Source organism: Lycium ferocissimum, chromosome 6 (assembly GCF_029784015.1).
Source record: "Lycium ferocissimum isolate CSIRO_LF1 chromosome 6, AGI_CSIRO_Lferr_CH_V1, whole genome shotgun sequence".
NCBI lineage: Eukaryota > Viridiplantae > Streptophyta > Magnoliopsida > Solanales > Solanaceae > Lycium > Lycium ferocissimum.
In genome coordinates, this window is record NC_081347.1 from 14,075,656 (window position 1) to 14,084,007 (window position 8,352).

The 8,352-nt window shown below is 33.8% G+C and overlaps 1 pseudogene; it reads left to right on the forward strand.

Annotated features, from left to right (window-relative positions):
* The first annotated feature begins 2,559 nt into the window (after positions 1–2,559).
* On the forward strand, positions 2,560–5,933 carry LOC132061135 (uncharacterized; annotated as a pseudogene).
* The last annotated feature ends 2,419 nt before the right edge of the window (positions 5,934–8,352 follow it).

Below are 8,352 nucleotides of genomic sequence, written 5' to 3' on the forward strand. Positions count from 1 at the left end.
CTGACGCGTGGCTCACGTGCAACGGCTGTACCGGACCAACGACCACACGGACCAACGGCTACACCGGAACAACGGCCATGCGGATCAACGGCCTCCGAACACCCGCTTAGCGTGGATCAACGGCTATACCGGAACAACGGCCATGCGGATCAACGGCTATACCGGACCAACGACCATATGGACCGACGATAAAGGTGGTGGACCAAATGGTCTCCATGCTCATCTCCGGTTCAGTTCGAATGTCATCGGGCACGTTATATCCGGTATTGACCGTATACAATTGGTTTGGTTGTATGATGTATCTATGCGTTGACCAGAAAAAAAAAGAAGGTATACTTGTTGTAAGTCGGCTCTTTGTTGCACAATTTTTTTTTTTTTTTTTTTTTACCCTCTTCTACTTAATAGTCAATTTTTTTGTGTCGTTACTATTCTATCCATCTTTTTAATTGGATAAATCTTCAGCGATGTAATTTTACTTTTTTACATAGGAGAATCTTCATATTTGTAGAAAATTTTCATGTGCTTCTTGACTTTGTTTCTCAACTGATTTTTCAGTCCCCTTGCATTTCGATTTAATTAGTTTTAAAAAATAAGAAGTTATTTCACACCGGTGAAAAACGTAATTGATGAAAGTAGCATACTCTAAGTATCTTATTGTTTGCAGAGAACCGCTCATTAGTATACAACTTTAGAATTTACCAGTACGGGTCAGCAACATCAAATATGAGGAAACACTATTTGTGCAAACTATAAAAAAAAGTTGTTCATGGATGATTCTGGGAGAAGTTAAAACAAAAAAGACGGAAGCGGCAACAAGTAAATTGCTCATGCACTTAGATCATTGTCAATACTGGCAGATATTAATATACGATCGTTTATTAATTATATTTTGTAATTGGATATATGTTTTTATGTATATATGGAGATTAATTATGTCTCGTGTTTCTTAGATGTTTTTCCCGTGTTTCTAAGATATGTTTCATTAGAAGTGTTGCTTCCGGATGAAACTAAATATTTATATTATGTGTTTCTTAATTTTGATTCATTGTTTTGTCGTGGATTTAAGCGATTGAAATATTCACATATTTTTTCAACCTATTGCAATTAAAGCTAGGGGGAATTTTTGGAGGTTAAGGATGAGTGGATGACGATGAGTCTATAAGTGTACTGTGAGATTTGTACTGGAGGTATGTCGAAGTATAAATTACTATGCATCTTTGGATTCTATAATTGGATGTTCACGAAACAGATTCTTATTTTTGTTGCATCGAATGATTGTATATTTTAATGTTGTATATGAGATTCAAGAACTGAGTCTACTAAGACTATGTATCTAATAAGAGAAATCTAAATCATATGAGACGAAATATATTCAATACCATGTGACTTGCTACTTAACATCTCTAGAATACCTTGTGTTTTGCTACTCAAAATACTGAAATTAATGTAGTTTCAATAGGAGCGACAAAATAAATTTGGAGTTGGAACTTTGGGTATTAATTATGCAACAACAGGTGTAGGGCTAAACGTGTGAAGCACGTGAAAAAGAAATAAATGTTGGCACGGATCATTTATGCTAAATGTTGAACGACGAAAATATCCTTGAAACATTGATAGACTTTTACGCCCTTTAAAAGCTAAATTATCCTTTTAAAGAAACAATTCCACGTTGGATTGTGATTTTGCCTAATATTTAAAGATTTGAAATACCTAAACAATCGGTCCTTTTAAGTTTTTATGGATATGGACTTTCAATTTCAATTCAGAGGTAATTTAAAGTCCAACTTAGAGTCTAAAATGACGCCTATTTACAAGTCTTGGTCTAAACATGAGGGGTTGAACAATGATGCTACTTGGTATTAAAGAGATATTTTCATGGATATATTATGAGGTACTAGTTTCATAGGTAAGTCTCTATTTCACATGCCATAGAATGCCTATAGAGCATGTGTGTATCATCCATTTAATTTAATGCAATTTATATGCGATACCCATATGCTATTAGGGTTCATATTATTTATATGCTTATAAGAAGTGTTCACATAGCTTATATGGGGTTAGCATGAAAAAAATGGGTGGCGGTCAAATTTAAGGAAGAAAGCAAAATCATAACCAAATAAGGAGTTGTTTAAGCTTTGGTAATATTTTTAACAATATCCCTGATATAGATATGGGTGTATTTGAACACGAACATGTACGTAATATGTTAGTCTTTTGGTAAGTTTTACGTGCAAAGCTTTGGAAGACCCGATTATTTGTTAAAAGATAACATGTAAATAACTTAATATGATGAGGAAAGTTTTTTCTTTTATCTATACTGATTGCGTTTAACTTCTCTTTGTTTGTGGCTTTGATTCTTGCGGAAAATTTTGAGCGTGCACTTGGATGACATATGCAAAGACATTTTTGCTGGTGTGCAGTTGATCACCGATTTTTAATTGACAAATAATTTAATAAGTTACTACTTTATAGAAATGGGAGTTTAGGGAACCAACAGGTGACGAACAGGAGTACAAAAGAAAATATAAATATTTGTCAAGGACAATTTTGTATTTAATTCTTTCATTCCTTTACACAGAATCTTCCACTTTCTTCCATTGAACTCTTCCTGAAGTGCTCAAAAATCTCTTTCTTTCTTTCTTTCTTTCTTTCTCTCTTCATCTAGTCCTAACCCAAAAATATAACACTACTTAATTCTCAAAACCCAGAAAATTCCATTGAAAATCTTCCTCACGTGTTCAAGATTCTCCTCTGTTTTCCCGGGAATTCATCTGATTCTATAAGTGGTTTTCTGGTAAGTTTCTCCGTACACTCTTTGAATTTCTCTGGTGTTTCTACTGATTGCGATGATAAAAGTTCCTTTTTTTTTGTTGGGTATTTTATTCCACTACTTTTGATGAGTATATGATAGGTTTTCTGACTTTTATTTTCCTTGCTTTTATTAAATGACACTCCTTTTAAATTCAATCTGTTAGTAACTTTTTTTTTGGACTAATTTAACTGATTGTGATAAAAAAAAAATCTCTGTTTTCCTGGTGGTTTGGTAGTTTATTATAATATTTTGTACTCGTGTGTTCCTAATTTGGCTGGGTTTACTCATGGGTATTTGAAAATTGGGTTTTCCTCTTCTTATTTTGCTTGCCTTTCCCCCCGGGTTCTATTTGCTTATTATACACCCCTAATTGTTGGTATTTGCTTCATGTTACTATGTTAGGACTGAAGAAAATTGAAATAAGCGCTTGAGATTTCAGCATAGAATGTAGCTTACAAGAACTAAGTACAAAAAATCTCTAAATTAAGAATTAAAAAGATAGAAAACAAACAGATTAAACTAACAGAAAGGCAGAAACAAAGAGCCCTAAGGCTCACCACCAATTGTGATGCAACCCACTTCAACATACAAACTGGTAGTAAATGTTGGTTATTTTCTAACGGATATGGTTCTAATTTTAGCCCGTGTTGGTTTGTTGTTTAATCGTGTTCTCTTTTTCAATTTTCTGATTGATAGTAGTGCTATTTCATGGTAGTTGAGTTTTATGTGTTCATATGAAGTTGAAGATCTATTTCTTGATAGGGAAGCCTTAAGTTTGAAATTCACGAATTGTGCATCTCTCTAGAATAATGAAGTTTTGATTTTCGTAGCGGAAATTAATTTTATGGGTTAGTAAAACTATTACTGTCGAAAATCAATTCATCATACTCAAGCCATTTATACATTTTACATATATACATGTTGTCCACAACTTCTGTACATATAATATTAGTTTTAACTTTCCAATACGGGATTACAACGGGTTTACAACACCATACAACATAATTTTAAAAACAATGGAAACAAACATGGTTTCATAAAAAACAATACAATAATGAACCATGGGAAACAACCATCCAAACAGGGGGTTAGTTAATTTGGCACAGAGAAGGTAGTTGATTTACTTAAATAACTGAATGTTTGTTAAATGACTACTAGGTATTGGGGTGTATTAATAGTGATTCGTAAATGAATTACTTGTTCATTTCAGAATGTGAATAGTTTGATTGTCAAATTTGACAAGTCATTATAGGTTAGTTAATTTGTGATAGAGGAGGTAGTTGAGTTGCTTGATAAAACTGAATCATTGTGAAATGACTACTTGGTTATGGGGTGTATTTGTAGTGATTCCTGAATGAGTTACTTGTTCATTTGAAAATGTGGAAATTTTCATTTGTTGTGCAGTTTTAGTGGTCCTGGATCAGTTGGTTCACATAACAAATAAATATAAGAAAGAGAGGAAAGAAGATAGTAATAACTAATTGCCGGTGGAAGCTGTCAAGGATTTTTACTAGATCACATAAACTCTTAGGACTAATTTACTTGATGGAAATAGATAATTAGTTCATAAAATACTTTTTAAGTCGAAGTTGGATAGCTAAAGATGTAGTAGTATATATACATGTAAGATACCTGCAATATTTCTGAAAGTTTCCTTTTTTTCCTACCCAGGACTTCTTACCTTATCACACTGAAAAATAAAAACTATTTGGTATAGACATGCGATATTAATTATTTGTATAACTTTTCTTGACAGTTGGCAGACACATGACACCAAGATTAAACATTGATCGAATAACAACCGACATGCCAGATTGGACTTCCAAAGTCCAAATTATCGACATGAGCCGTGAGCGAGAAAATCTTGAGAAGAAAATCAGATTACAAAATTTAATTTTGGAAGATGAAGAGGTAATTTTATCTATAGCATTATCATTTAATTTGCTTTATATGGAAATATAATTTACGTTCATCTGAGACACATACTGAACTCTACAGGAGCAGCAAATTAAGGCCTTTGTGTATGGTGATGATATTGGGTATGCAGAGAAGGTTCAAATCTCGGAGACATATCTGATTTCCGCCGCAAGAGTTCGAGTTTCGCCGACTTTATACGGTAAACCAATACACAAGTTTTATTGGGTACTCGACAAAGAAACTATAGTTGAACATGTCAAGCCAACTGACGAGCATGAGAAACCACTCCCACCATCAACTAAGCTGAATATCACAACTTTTGTATCGCATCGCTTATATGACTCCTCATTCTTCTGTAGAAATTAGTATACCACTCCTACCAATTATTAGCAAGCTCGATTATATATGTTTATACATATAAGTACAACATTCATTTCCGATTATATGCCCTTATTTTCCTTTGGAAGTATATGCATATCCTTACGATAGATGCTCAAAAATTTAGTATTATATTCCCCGCACTCTCAGGAAAAAACGGTTTCTACTCACTTTATGGGAGGACTTCGGAGAAATTGAAGGAACTGAGCTCCAAGCTAAAATGGGAAAAGATGAAGAGTTCCCTGTAATCCTTGGAAGGAGTATAGGAATATCTTCTTATCAGGGTATGCACATATTAAAATATTTTACCTATAAATTTTTATTTAATACAACATTACACATACATTGTGTCATACATGTTTATCGCTGCAAACTAGATTCAACTCAACAATACACATAAATCCTGCTTATCTACAGGCATTGGAGCTCATCAACTGGTACTAACTTTTCAACTTTACTTTTTAACATGCCCTTGAACAGCATATTGAATACTTTATTTGCCATGACAATAGGGCAAAAACAAACAAACACATGCTTTCAAGTTATGCATCAGCCAGCTTGTCTGTGTCATCAACGTCTCTCGCCGTAACTCATGCTCAACAGCAAGTTATCCCCATCGCAGAAATTTCAACACAGACTTCGGTAAGTGTTTCACTTATCTAGATGTGAATAGGTTTATTCATGAAACAAAGTAATATACATGTGCTTTTCATCTTCCTTGACAGATTGGAGTTTTCTATGTTGAGGCAAAAATGTTTATTTCAGAATGAGCTGCAAAAAATTTTGCGTGCTTGAATGTTTAGGATGCAAACAAAAAAAGCGATGAAAGAAATTTGAAGAGAATTTGAATGCACAATATATAGTAATCGTTTTTGAGACAATATTAGTGCCTCTAAATCCTATTATATTTTCACCATACATATAAATTTCATCTCCACAAAATATATCATATGTGTAAAAATTAAATATTAAACTCAATATGGTTGCAGATGTACCTTCCAAATTGATCTTATTGATGGCAGTGAGTCGATTACAGCAGTAATTTCTGGAGATATAGCTGAGAAGATGCTCTCCATGACAGCAGAACATATATTTGAAACAACTTTGATCAAGGTTGCCCCTTATTTATATGTAGTAGTATACTTCATATATGTTTTTGATTTGCTATTTTTGCAAAATCAGCCACAACTAAATCCTTTTAGCATGCAAAACACTATCTATATAAGCATTCACATCAGCTTCATGCTTATTAGATATTTTATTAAATCTAAGAAATGACTCTTCCCGCTTGATGAATCAACTCCTGCCCATTGACCATGTTCATAAGATGTTGTCGGACAGACTGTTCTGAATTCAATTAAGAAAGTCATCCTGGAGAAGCTCGAACGACACACAGGAAACTGTATCAATTATGTCCTACATAGAAAGGGAACCAATCTTTCCACCTAGCATTAATCAGAGGAACACCAAAAAAATGAAGCCTCTAAGCACAAGTGCAGTAGACACGGAGGAAGCAGTTATTACATCTGGCTCTTCAAGCACAAGGCTGAAAAATCAACCACCCACACCATAAAAAAAGTCGAAGGGATTGTGACAAGGATCAATCGAATTTAGTACCATCTGCTTAATTAATAAATGTATGATGTTCATTTGTAAGATATTTGTGCCTTCGACTAGATTGAACTGTCTTACACAAATAAAGTTTCATATTTGAAAACTACAATCACCTACATAACTTGTCAATCAGCTTAAAGGAACTACTTAAAATTGGAGTTGAGATGACTGTCAAAACTTCTCAATATTTTAATTCGTATTGATAAATAGTTTGCTGTGAGATAAAACTGCTGGTGCCTGAATTACTGGACGTATGGCCATACTTCTGTTCAATTTCAGGTGACTTATGTGGCATCACAATTCAGAAGCTATTACATTTGCCTTTGTTAGTGTCCTGTTGTTGTGTTTACTTGAGCAATGTAAATGTTTGAAGAGGAGCGCCTTTTAAGGTCGCCATCACAATTGAATAGCAGTTGTTCCATTAGAATGCTCATTGCTGATGTAGTTTTTACTACTTGACAAACTGTTTTCTTAAAGCTTGTGTTTCGTTTAATTGCAGGAAGTGTCGTCCTTATTTCTGTGACTTTTGCTTACTGGAAAAGAGATGTTTTTGGAATCAAGTTTGTACAACTTTGCTCAGTAATGTAAATGGAGGACTAATCAACAATTGAAACTCAGGAGGATGTAGTTTTTACTACTAAGATGATATGCAGGTTATTCAGCTTTTTTTGGCAAGTTTGTACAACTTTGCTCAACGTTGCACATTCACACGTAAGTAGATATGCAGCCTTCTGTTAAATTTTTATAATGAAAACAAAAAGGCCAAACGTCAAAATGCAAATGTGGATTAAGTTAAAAATTCAAGCTTGGACAGTACAATGGATGAATGCTTGAGTAGATGTTTTAATTTTAAAGCTAAGAAATATATGTTTTGTTGTGGTCTTTTCTTGAGATAAGGCACAGTGGACAGTAGAATGGGTGAATGCTTGAGTATATATTTTAATTTTAAAGCTAAGAAATATATGTTTTGTTGTGGTATTTTCTTGAGATAGGACACAAAAATCCAAAAGATAGATTCTCACAAATCCTTCCCTTCCCCCTTTTTATGATTATGTCCAACTTATCTTCCTGTTGTGAGGTGGTTTCTTACTTTCACCATTTCCAGTGTACCGTAACTGTTTCATGGTTAAGTAGGCTTAGAATTTAGCACAAGTAACATAAATTAGTTGTTAACCTGAGAAAGAGCCAATCATGGTCACCCAGGCTGCCGGTAGCACAAAAAATCAAACTGTAAAAGACGTGCATAAAGAAAATTAGAGTTCAATACCAAAGAAGAAGAAAAATTTACCAGAGTTTAATACCAGTGGCTAACGCCAGAAGCGTGAGAGAGAGAAGTAGATGTCTCGGTCTTAGGTAGATTCTAGATTTGTCTATGGATACAAAAAAGTAAACACGTATACATAGGATTGTGTAATTACAAATTTGTCCCAAAATACTTTGCACATATTCTTCCTATCATTGTCAACTTCTCACAAGTATTTCTCATCATTTCTTTAAGTCTATTTAATGGTTTGCTACCTAATAGTATAGTTCTGATAGATTTTAGAATGTCCATTAGCATTGTGATCTTGTAAATTAAGATATCACACTTTGAGGTTAAATCATAAAAACTTTCTCAGTGAAGCTGCAAA